At 38.6% G+C, this 12,707-nt stretch overlaps 1 long non-coding RNA gene across 1 annotated transcript; it reads left to right on the forward strand.

Moving 5' to 3' along the window:
• The first annotated feature begins 4,501 nt into the window (after window positions 1-4,501).
• LOC140845925 (uncharacterized) lies at window positions 4,502-10,152 on the forward strand. The gene is made up of 3 exons (XR_012124840.1): window positions 4,502-4,607; window positions 9,004-9,068; window positions 9,896-10,152. It is a non-coding gene; the product is annotated as an uncharacterized lncRNA (long non-coding RNA).
• Window positions 10,153-12,707: the final 2,555 nt, after the last annotated feature.

The following is a 12,707-nucleotide window of genomic DNA, read 5'->3' on the forward strand; positions in this document are numbered from 1 at the left end:
GTTCATTTCTGTGTCATATATCTCTGACATCAACAGTAAGACCAGTGCAACACTATGGTGGATGATACAAATATTAATAAGGTATGTTTAATGATTTAGAAGGGGGTCCTGAAACCAAATACATGAATACTATCTTTATGCAGTTCTTTGCCTGGAAAGCATTTCTTTTTTACTTATTATCATTATAATGTAAATCCATAGTGTTAACAGTTTCTAATTCTTTAACTTGTCTGATGTCAGTGCTTCTCAAAATTTAATGTAGGTAGAAGTCACCAGGAGAGCCTGATAAAGGAGAGATCCCTGGACCCCACTTCCAGGGATTCTGAGTCAACACGTGTATGTTGGGGCTCTAGTCTTTTCATTTCTAATGATTCCCAGGAGATGTTGATGCTAAGAGTTCACACTTTGAATAGTTCTGGTCTAACCAGCCATCCTAAGAGGAAGACGTTATTTGAGAAAGACACTCAAAGGAGCACAAAGGACACTGATAATGGTCCTGTGACTAGTAAATGGCACTGGGGCCTCCGAACTGTGATCAGGTGTTACTGTTAGTGCATCTTACCATCTAGTTTGCACAATCTGCACAGCTTTGAATGCTTGACCCAATTTTTCCTCTAGCTAGGCAAAGAAGTGAGGACTATTGTTTGTAATCATTTATGATACTTAGTGCCTACATCACCTGTGGGTCCCTGAGATGCTTTCTGAGTGATTTAGAGAGAAAAGCTATTTGCATAATAATACTAAAACATTATTTGCCCTCTTCACGGGGGGTGACATTTGCAAGCATGGTGCAAAAACAATGGTAGGTAAAACTCCTGGCACCTTAGCTTGACTTGAGGCCCTGGTGCCAAACTGTACTAGCAGTCATTGCATTTTTCATTGCCATACATGTGCAATTATAAAAATATTACTCCCAAGAATATCTCTGTAAAGCAGTGAAACTTATTAATGTTATTAAATCTCAGCCCTTGAATGCATGCCATGTTAACATCTTGCATGACAAAATGGGAAGTAGGCATACGATGGTTGCTGACCTAATAGAAACGGAGAGCAAGGTGGTGGTTGCCAGGGGCAGCGGTAAGGGAAGGGGATAAGGGGTGAAGGTGTCCTTTGAGGAGAGTATAATGTACAGCTTGTTGACTGTAGTTAACAATATGTATTGTATATTTAAAGTTGTTAAGAAGAGTAGATCTTAAAAGTTCTCATCACACACATACATAATTTGTAACTGTGAGGTGATGGATGTAATTAACTAACTTTATTGTGGCAATGATTTTGCAATATATACATATATCAAATCATTATGTTGTACACCTTAAACTTACATAATGTTATATGTTAATTATATCTCAATAAATAAGGAAAAGAATAAAGTACTTTGGTGCATGCTAATGCATGATGGTTATCTTGAGGAAAAGCACTTGTGTATGTTTGAGTTACAGCTGAACAAGCTGCGTTTTTTTCATGCAACATCATTTTTACTTGGAGGAATAGCTGTCACGCCAAGTACTCCTGTTCTAATTTGTTTAGCAAACATTTTCTTAAAACTCGATGAAGTGAGCCTATGACTTTAAAAAAGCAACTGACATTGTTTTGTTGCCATTGAAAAAATTGGAGCTTTCACACTAAAATAAGAAATTTGGGAAACTGGTATTTTATCACCATGAACTGGACAGTTTCCCAAGACCTAAAGATTTTTCTGAGGAGACTTGGGATGATATTAATGAATGTGATCTTTGACATTGTATAAAAGTGGGTTAGCATTTGGAAAATCTGAATAGCTCAGCACACCAGACTTTTCAAGTGACTAATGCATTATGTTACAAAATCATTCACAGTTAACAAAAAGGTCCATTCAAAGTGCAGGATACACCAATGACTTTTAATACAACAGACCGCAAAAGGCTCATGGATATGGTTTCGGATTTCATATTTTGGTGTTGTATCAAACAATAGTAACTGCAATTATCTGTAAAAGCTATTGAAATGCTCCTTCCTTTTCTAACAACATATCTGCATGAGATCACATTTTTTTCATATATTTTAACCAAATAGCACATCACAACAAACTGAATACAAAGCAGATATGAGAAATGAGCTGTCTTCTTAATTAAGCCAGAAGTTAAAGAAAATCGTAAAATGTTTAACAAGGTCACCCTTCTCACTGAAGTATTTTGGTTTGGAAATGTGGTCATTTTTAAATAAAATGTTATTTTTTGAAACATACAATGGGTTTAATTATTGTTATTTTAAAGTAAGTCAATAAATATTTTTAAAAGTCTCAATTTTATGTTCTATTATGGTAAATATTGGTAACTAAAACCTACAGAAATTTTAACAGCCTAAAGAAGTCCTTAGACAAAAAGGTTGAGAATTGCTGGACAATATATGAATTTTGGTAATTGATCACATTCAGTATGTTAGAATTAGAGAAATAAAAATGTCCTGACTTTAGAAAAAAATCACATTGATTTAATCTTTGCTAAAATTAAAAGCAGTTCTTGAATTAAAAGCTGCCTTTATATTGTTTCACACAAATATCTTTCTATTAAGAACATTAAGTTTTTTGAAGCAGAAGGTAGGAATTCAATTCAGTTGTAGTGACAACTGCTTAGAATAAAGAATTCTCTTATGTAAACTACTTTTAAGGATTTTTAAGTTTGTCTTCTTTTATCTAGAATACATACACATAAATCAAAAAATAAAACTATATATGAAGGGTCCTATCCAACTCTGTTTTTGCATTTCCACTTAATATTTCTAGTTGTTTTTTTCCCCAGATATTTACTCTCTTCATCAAACATCTCTTATGTGCAACTACAGAGTCAGACCACCTCACCGATTTCCGGAGAGTCTGGCTATTTGTCCTGGGCCTCTGCAGTGACCAGCTCTGTCTTCACTGAGACATGACCAGGCAGGCTCTCACTTCCAGCCCCCTCCCACGCCTCTTGTCTCACATCCAGGACTCCCCTGAGGACACTGAGCTATCAGCTGGTGCCCTGGGTGGCTACGTTTGTCGACTCAGACATGTAATGTGAACCTTTGATCAGTAACATTTGGAAGCTGGGTGTTTGGTCCTCTGATGTACCCCCACTGGATGTCTCAAGCCACAGTCACTCACACGGCCTCTTGCAGGCTGGCTTCAGGGCTCCTTGATATCAGGAGTGACGTCAACCTTGACACCCAAGCTGGCTTGGCTCGCAGCTCGGGGATCACCTTGAATCGGCGTGCCCCCTCCACTCGCCGCACTACCCTCGGTCCCCCCTTGGCCCGCCGTCGCTGTGACTACTGTCCCTAGCGAAGGATCCGCGCATCAGCCTTTGCCAAAGGGTCAGCCCTCTGGGCGTCCTGGTGAAGACTCTCCATATTTCTAAATAGCATGTTTAAACTGCCATCTCTTGATTTTTCAATTTAAGATACTATTAATGGATTTTTTTTTTTTATCAAAGATGAGGATCTAGTATTCTGACATTTCCATTCCCCACTTGCCTAACACATTTTTTACCCCTCACCCCCTCAATCCCTCCATGTGTTATGTAACAATTTTTGGTTAAGTGAGTATTCAGGGTTTATGTTGTTATAACTGCCTTAATTCACAGAGGAGTCACATACTGAAATAGATTCCTTTTCTTTTTAGATACTTAATTTTTTTGTACCTACTAGTAATTAAACCTCACACTCTCTGACAGAAGAGGAGTTTTTTTTCAATAGAGTCAAACGCACTGTGGGATCTGCTAGTTCAGCGTGTGTGGGTTCAGGCCCCTTCTTCCAGGGAGACTTCATGCCATTGCCCCCACTGCAGCTCCCTCTCTAGGCCTGCTGCTCATCTGTCAGACTGGGATATCTTTTTTCTACCATTATGGGAATTCAGTTCATTTCACCCTTGTTTTTTGGGTCCTTTGTTTTCAGTACTGCATGTCTTTCTCTTTCTTGGATTCTTTCTTTGCTTTTGTAGAGCACATTTCTAGTGAATCCCTGAGGAAGCATTTGGGAGGTAAATCTTTAGAGGTTGCACAAGTCTGTAAAGTTTCTCTACCTTTACATGTTGGTGGTTTGGCTAGGCCAAGGTTGACCATCATTTTCCTCAGACCTCTATGTAGACTTTCCTCCATTCTCTTTCTGTGTTCCTCTTGACGAATGGAATTTGATGGCATTCTGATTACTGCTTCTTGCCAGTGACTTTTCTTTTTCTGGAGGTTTTTAGAATCTGCTGTTTATCTCAGGCTATATGAAATATGGTGATATGCCTTACAGTGTGGCAGTTGTGACTACCAAAATCCACCAAAATCAATGGTTCTCTTTAACAGTATAGAGTTGAAGTTGAAAAGAGGCTGACAGATGAGAAACCTTCATTTTGCAGCCTTTGTAACACTGGATGGGCCATATGATTAATTCTCACAAATGTCATGTTAGCAGAACTGATGTGTGTTGTTTCTGGGGCCAAAGGCTTTTATGACATAGGTGTGTTCCTTTATGATGTTTCTTTCTACTTTCATAGGCTGCAGATGTCAGTAATGACCTTGGGGATGGCAGAGCCACCAAAGGGATGGCCATGAATGCCTTGATCATCACGTGGGGCAGACTTCTTACCTCCCTTGGGTTCCTATGTAAGTGGCATATAAACTTCTGTTGTGTTTTAGCCATTATAAATATAGCTCAGAAACCTATGACTGTTCAGCCCACAGCTCTTCTTGGGATAGCCATTCAGTGGGAAACACTGAACTGTCCGTTACTCTTCCTGGAAAGCAACATTAAGTTTTAAGATACTAAATTCTTCACTTATTCCATAGACTATATTGCTCATATAAGTTGGAAATAAACTGTATTAATTAGATTCATCGCTAAGTAAATTACTTAAGATCTCCTGCCAGTTAGAAAAACCCTCAGTCTTGTGCCTAGTTTTTCTCCTACCTGAGAATTCAAATTAAATGAGAAAAATTGCCTCTAGTGGATTAGAACCCAAAACACAACTTGAAGTCTAAGAGCTGCCTTTATACTGTTTCACACAAATGTCTTTCTATTAATTCACAGTAAGTTATTTGAGGCAGAAGGTGGGTAACACCTTTTGTGTACCCTATCACCCACCAAGGAGCAGTTTTTAAAGTTTTTTTCTATCCCAGTTGTATCAGCATCTCCTGTGAAAAATGCACATTTTCTGAATCAGAGTCTCAGTGGAAGGGTTTCAGATCAGAATTTTACAAGGCGCCCACAGTGATTTGAAACCCATTGTCTCAGGTACTAAGTAGTTTAGACACTTTGAAATATTTTTTCATTAAGTAAATTTTAATCCTATTACATGTGTCATTGAAATTTATTTACTTAGAATTATGACAATTAACAATGATCAGGATTTGATTAGCAGTCTCCAATGAAGCCTGTGTGGTGATGTATGTAGCTTCAGAGAAAAGTCTTCCAAAACTGGGGCAGGACCATTTTAAAAGATGTGAATAACTGAATCTCGATGTGTTAATGTTATCCATTCTTAAGTTCAAAGTATTCAGTTTGAACAAGCCCAGTTCCCTCTTTCCTTTTGGACCATTTCTAAGATTTTCTGGTGGTGCTGTCTCTGCATAAATCACCGCCAACTTAGTAGCAGAGACCATACTCTTCTTATGCTCACGAATTGTAAGAGCAGGAATTTGGGTAAGGCGCAGTGGGGTGCCTTTGCTTTGCTTCATAGCTGAGGCCTCAGCTGGAAACACTAAGGAATGGCTGGGGTGAACCATGTGGGGCTCTGCCACTCACACGTGTGACCTGGGAAGTGTAGAAGCCTGGGCTCAGCTGAGACAAATGATGAAGGTTGATGAAGGTACGGGTCTCTGAGGTGGCTCCGCTTCTTCAGCATGGGGCTGGCTTTGGAGGAGAGCATCTCTGAGGGGAATATTCTGAGCTGAGCATTTCCAGGGAAGCAGGCCGGAGCTACATGGCCTTTGATGACCCAGCTTCAAGACGTCACTAAGTGTTGCCTCTTAAACAACTGCTGTTGGCAAAACTGGACAGCCACTTGTAAGAGAATGAAACTGGCTTATTGTCTAACCCCATACACAAAAGGAAACTCAAAATAGATTAAAGACCTGAATGCAAGTCATGAAATCATAAAACTCTTAGAAGAAAACATAGGCTAAAATCTCTTGAATATAAACATGAACAACTTTTTCCTGAACACTTTCCTTGGGCAAGGGACACAAAAGCGAAAGTGAACAAATGGGACTACATCAAACTGAAAAGCTTCTGTACAGCAAAGGACACCGTCAGCAGAACAAAAAGGCACCCTACACTATGGGAGAATGTATTGGTAAATGACATATTTGATAAGGGGTTAACATCCAAAATATATAAAGAATTCACATGCCTCAATACCCAAAAAACAAATAACCAGATTAAAAAATGGGCAGAGGACCTGAATAAACACTTCTCCAAAGAAGAAATCCAGATGGCCAACAGGCACATGGAAAGATGCTCCACATTGCTAATCATCAGGGAAATGCAAATTAAAACCACAATGAGATATCACTTCACACCAGTGAGGATGGCCACCATCCAAAAGACAAGAAACAACAAATGATGGGGAGGGTGTGGAGAAAGGGGAACCCTCCTACACTGCTGGTGGGAGTGTAAATTAGTTCAACTATTGTAGAAAGCATTGTAGAAAGAAAGAAAAACTATTGAAAGAAAACCTCAAAAAACTAAAAATAGAAGTATTTTGGACCTAGTAATTCCACTCTAAAGAAAACAAGATCCCTGATTCAAAGAGACATAAGCACCCCCCTATGTTTATCGCAGCACTATTACAATAGTCAATATATGGAATCAACCTAAGTGTCCATCAGTAGATGAATGGATAAAGAAGAGGTGGTACATATAAATAATGGAATATTATTCAGCCATAAAGATAAAATAAATCCTACCATTTGCAACATGGATGGAGCTACAAGGTATTACGCTCAGTGAAATAGCCCAGTCAGAGAAAGACAAGTACCAAATGATTTCCCTCATTTGTGGAGTATAACAACAAAGCAACACTGAAGGAACAAAACAGCAGCAGATTCACAGACTCCAAGAAGGGACTAGCAGTTACCAAAAGGAAAGGGGGTGGGGAAGGTGGGTGGGAAGGGAGGGAGAAGGGGATTAAGAGGCATTATGATAAGCACACATAATGTAGGTAGGACATGGTGAAGGCAGTACAGCACGGAGAAGACAAGTAGTGACTCTATAGCACCTTACTATGCTGATAGACAGTTACTGCAATGGGGTGTGGTGGGGGCTTGATAATATGGGTGAATATTGAAACCACAATGTTGCTCATGTGAAATCTTCATAAGATTGTATGTCAATGACACCTTAATTAAATAAAAAAAGAAGTTACTGTCACTTTCTCCCTACTGTAGTGTTCAAAGCAGTTCAAAGTTGTAAACAGGGTGGTGGTGGAGACCCCACATAGATCACACCTCGTAACGGGAGGAATACCAAAGAATTTGGGGGCCATGTTTTAAAAGTACCACAATTACTAAATTAAGAAACACTTCTAATCATTTACTTTCTAAAATCTTTTCTTAGCCCTGTGTTTGATTTTTATAATTTATAAGTAAGAGTTTTATTTCTGATTTTCTGGTGAAGGCAAATAAAGCCAAACACTAAATCTACATACTCTTACTTATGTATATAATTTTCACAACCACTCCAAAATGTTGAAATTATCACCATTTAACAAATGAAGACACTGCTGCATTGAGAGGCTGAGTAGCTCAGCTGAGGTCACACAGCTGGGGAGGTCCTGACTCCAGAGCACAGGGCCCTGGCGATGTCTGATTGGCAGCTCTTTCATGGGAGATTCTCTCATGGTGAATCCAGGGAAGTATACCCAATCTAAATGTCATTGGTGAGAGCAGAAATAAATTTACAATCACACTCTATCAAATATCTTAAGCCCTTTAAAAAGTTGCTTTCGGCTAAATAATGCCTGGATCATAAATCTTATCACCTTATGAAAGCACTCAGGGGCTACAAATTTTTAAGGTTTTCACTTTCTGTGGGAGAAGAAAAAATGTTATTAGTTGCACTCTGCTGCTGAATTTTGACAAGGGAGTAAAAGATGCCTTTCTCTGTGAAAAAGGGCAGGGCACTTACATTTGTTTTTCCCTGAGGGATTGACTATTTGTTCTAATTTTTGTGATAAGCTGACTAAGGGTCAGAGAATGTCAGGAGTGCAAAAGGCAGCAAAACCTTGGACAGGAAAAAGAAAGCCTGGTATTGGGGAGAGACCATAAATGAAATGCCTGCCCAGGAAGGGTCAGACCCGGGAGACACAAGAGTTAGTGATCTTAAATCAGTTAAAGCTCGACTCAGAATTTATACACTAAGTTGGGTCAAAATTTGGTTACTGAAGTTGAGGTTCAAATTGGAGTTAAAAAATTTAAGCAGTGTTGCTGCAGGAGTCACCTTTTAGTGAATAAAAAAAGATGAGGATATGCCAGCTTGCACCTCCTTTTCTCCAAGGTCTGCTTAAACATCGATGGGGGAAGAAGCAAGACTGGAGGTGGGTGTTCACTCCGCTGAAGGTTTGCTTACAGTTCACAGAAGTAAGGGCAGCAACGTCCTAACAAGTCTAGAAGTGAGAAAGAGCAAGGCAAAACTCAAACTCACTTTTAAATTTCTTAGATTTCTATGTTTCAGTGGGGAGAAGATGCGGGACTAATTCCATCCTTAAAGATATGGGAGCATGTCTTCTTGACATTAGCATTTTCCCAAACCTGTATGTTTACTTACTTCCTACTTTCCTTATGTTGCATATGTTTGTAGAATCAAATCATAGGTAATTATTACATAAACTTCTTTGGTTTAGGCAATGCCCATTCTGAGCAATCTAAATAAGCATTCTGAAGCTTCAAGTCAATCAGTAAAGTTGACTTAGCTCTGTTCTTCTGGCCTGCTACAGTACTAAAGTACAGCTAGAGCAAAGGGTGACTGATGTGTGGTGAACGTACTGTGTCCCCTGTTTTCCAGGGCAGCCATCCTGATTCATTTCTGCAAACCAAAACGGGCCTCAGATCTCTTTCAACTCATTTCAGGTAGTCACTTGCATTTAATCGGAGTTGATACTTGAAGTAAAAACTAAGACATTGTTAAGTGCTAATAGCGTATAAAGCTATTAATGTGGATTAGATGTGGGTTAGGTCAGATTGACCTAAAGAAATGAAATGTCTGATAATAAAATGTCTAATTACAAAGGCCAACTCAGGACTAGGCATGGGAAATGCTATTGATGGTTCACACTACTCCCTTGGCTACCTGAGTTTTCTTGCACTCATGGACAGTGAACAGCTCCATTTCCTTTAAGTTCCCACCTTAGGCACCTGCACCTTTTCCTTTCTCTGCCTGAGGTTTTTCTCCAGTGTTGCCAGAGTCTGTTTGCCTGTAAAAGCTAAATCAGAATGTTTGAGTGAGCCAAGCTACTGGGGATGATCTCCAATCAATGGGGGTGGGAGTGGTGGGCAAATGCCCCAGCTGCCCTGTCCTCTGATGAGAGGGTCCCAGCATGTGTGTGTCATGGGATTCCCCAGAGGGTCTCCAGCAAGACTAAGTTCCCTTTGCTTTTTGTTGGTCTCTTTCTGTGTCTCATTTTCCTATCTTCCCCATATGTCTTCCTGGGTTTACCTAACAAATGATCTATTTGTCTCTAAATTTTTATTTTAGGGACTGTTTTCAGAGGACCCTAAATTAAGATTCTAGGTGAACAAGCTATTATAGGAACCATTTTACAAGCAGATCATTTTCAGAGGCAACATCATTTTTAATGTCTCTATGGGAGCCATTGGTTTTATTTAACAGTGTTTAGAGTTAGGAGGATCCGTGGTAGATTATATTATTGTTCATTATTCATTTTCTCTTCTTGAAGGAAGATTGTACAATCCTGGTCTGCTGAACTTGGGAGTGGCTACTGACACGCTTTGGCCAGTGAGATGTGAGTGGACGTGCCACACGTCACTCCTAACGAGGGCTTCGCGAGCTAGCTCATGGTTTTCCGCACCTCATTTCCCTTTGCCATAAGCCAGTCAAAAATCCAGGTGAAGCCTGGTCTATCAGCTTCAGCCCAGGAGTAAAGACAACAGAGCAGAGCCTCAGCTGGCCTACAGTGGACACGTACAATGAATAAAATAGACTTTTTCTTGTAAATCACTGAGATTTTGGAGTAATTTGTTGCCACAGCACAATCTAGACTAAATTGTCCAATAAAGCGTCTTTAAAAATTAGTCCAGTGGTTCCCAATCTTGGGTAATCATAAGACTTACTAGGAGGCATTTTATACTTACAGATTTAAAATTGTTATTCTAATTCAGTAGGTTTGGGGCAGAAAGCAGGAATCTGTATTTAAAAAAACGTTTCCCCAGATGGTTTTAATGATCTCACTGTTTGAAACCTAACCACTCTGCTTATTTTAAAGGTGAAGGAGACTGAAAACTTGAGCAGCTTTCTATTCTTAAAACTAATTTATAAAAAATACCATTGTGATATAGGTCAGAGTTTGAGTTATTTACAAAATATTTTCTCCTAAAGAGCAAAAGAGCAAGCTTAATTGTACACCTGCATAAAAGCAAAATCTGAATTAGTATTATCCAAATTAATAAAGTTTACTTGTATGTCATATATAGGTCATCCAGGTTCAAACCTAATCAAAATTATAAATGCAGAATGCCACTAAGGCCATTACTAGGCCAGAAAGGCAAAGAATAGTAGGGTTTTAATAACAAAAAGTAAATTTGTTGCATAGATACATCCCGAAAAATAGAATCTTTGTCCTTGCTATTAAGGGATTATAGGTCCACAAGGATGACTTGCCATGGAGACCAGGAGGTCAAGTTAAAGGTGGTTCAGGGGCATCTGATGAAATTTTCTAGCATCACACCTGGCAACTGTATGCCATTTACTTGTTTGGATCACTGTATGTTTACAGTCTAGAAATTACTTGTTCAATTCGATTTTACTTTTCACTTTGTATCTACTCTGGGGAAGGCATTTTAATAGATGCTGCTGGTGTCACCAGTTCCCTCAAGAGGGAGAAGGTGGAAATAAAATATTAGCCCACATATAATAGCATTTTATAAGGCAGAATGTAATCATTATAGTAAGAAAGGACACCCTCTAAACTAGCTTACGTTCCTTGCTGATCTACTACCAAGTGAACTTCTGTCTTCAGGGACCCACATAACGGTTCAACTTATTTTTCATAGTCAAGGATATGGGTAAGAATGTTCCACAGGACCCACAGGTGCCTGGACAGCTCTAAAAGGAGAGTGAATGCCCAGCCTTCACTTCCTCATTACCCCTCCCCTTAGTTCCCTGCGATCTGACACCTGACACTACCCATTTCTCAAGCTGAGCTCTCCAAAGTTCACATGAATCACATGATTCATCACCCTCCAGATTTTGACACAATTGATAAATCATTTTTCTTGAAACTCTTTTTCTTAGATTTTACGCTATTATGCTGTTCATCACATGTCCATTGCATACTCACCCTGCACTTTAAGGATGTAACAATAAGAGTTTTCATTTATGGAGCACTTGTTACATGCCAAGGGCTTAAATATATACAGGTTTATTTAAAAGTTACAACAATCCAATTAATTAGCTAATATTATCTCTACTTCCCACATGTGGAAATTGTTGTTCATTGAGGTTAAGTTCTTACCTGTGGTCACACAAGTACACATCAGAGGTAAGACTCAAACCCATGTTGAATTCTAAACTTGTGCTGTCCACCACCATCATGTCTCAGGACCCCTTTTTACTTTTAAAAATTATTAACAATCCTAAGGAGTTTTTATGTTAGTTATATCTATTGGTTTAGTGTAATAAAGATTTTAAAAGAAAATCTAAGAATATCTATAAATTTATTAAAAAAATGAGCCCAATATGCATTGACATAAATATTGTTATGAGAATAACTATTCCTAAACCATAGTGAGAAATTTTTACAACTTCCATTTTACAGCTCTCCTTAGTGTCTGGTTTGATTGAAGATAGCTGAATTCTCATATCTGCTTCTGTATTCAGTCTGCTGCTCTAGGATGTTTTGGTTGAACTTGAAGAAAATCCAACCTCACACGGATATGTAACTGGAGAAAGGAGGAGTAGCATTATAGCATTTTTAGATAATTGTGGATTTCCTCCTCTGATAGTACCCAAATATTCAGTGAGTGGAGATTTCTTTTTTAAATGTCAAATCTGAAACCATATCAGTGAACTTCTTATGCTCTTTTATATTAAAATTCATTGGCCTATCTTCTCTTTTGAATCTTTGACCCATGCATTAAGCTGATCCAAGGCTTCACTTACACCACTGCCTTTTGAAATAGTACAATGAGACTAAATGAATTATGAAACATGGAACTAAACATAAATTTACTTGAAAACAGCTAGCAAGTTTCTCAAGCAAGTGGACGAGAGCTGATAATACAACTACGGACACTTTAGGGAAGCTTCTGATTATCATGCCCATTGAATCAGACTGTGGACTTGGAACTGTCTTGATAGTTCAATGAGGCTGATATGTACAATTTCCTAGATGTCCATGTATTCACTTTATTTGGCATTAAATATAAATACCTATTCATCTTTTGTCATTAACCACCTAATTAATTTTATTACCATTGATAGTTTTCAAATGCTTCCAGTCAAGGCTATTGAGTTCTAATTTTATTTTGGCA

The sequence above is a fragment of the Manis javanica genome, chromosome 14, assembly GCF_040802235.1.
Source record: "Manis javanica isolate MJ-LG chromosome 14, MJ_LKY, whole genome shotgun sequence".
NCBI lineage: Eukaryota > Metazoa > Chordata > Mammalia > Pholidota > Manidae > Manis > Manis javanica.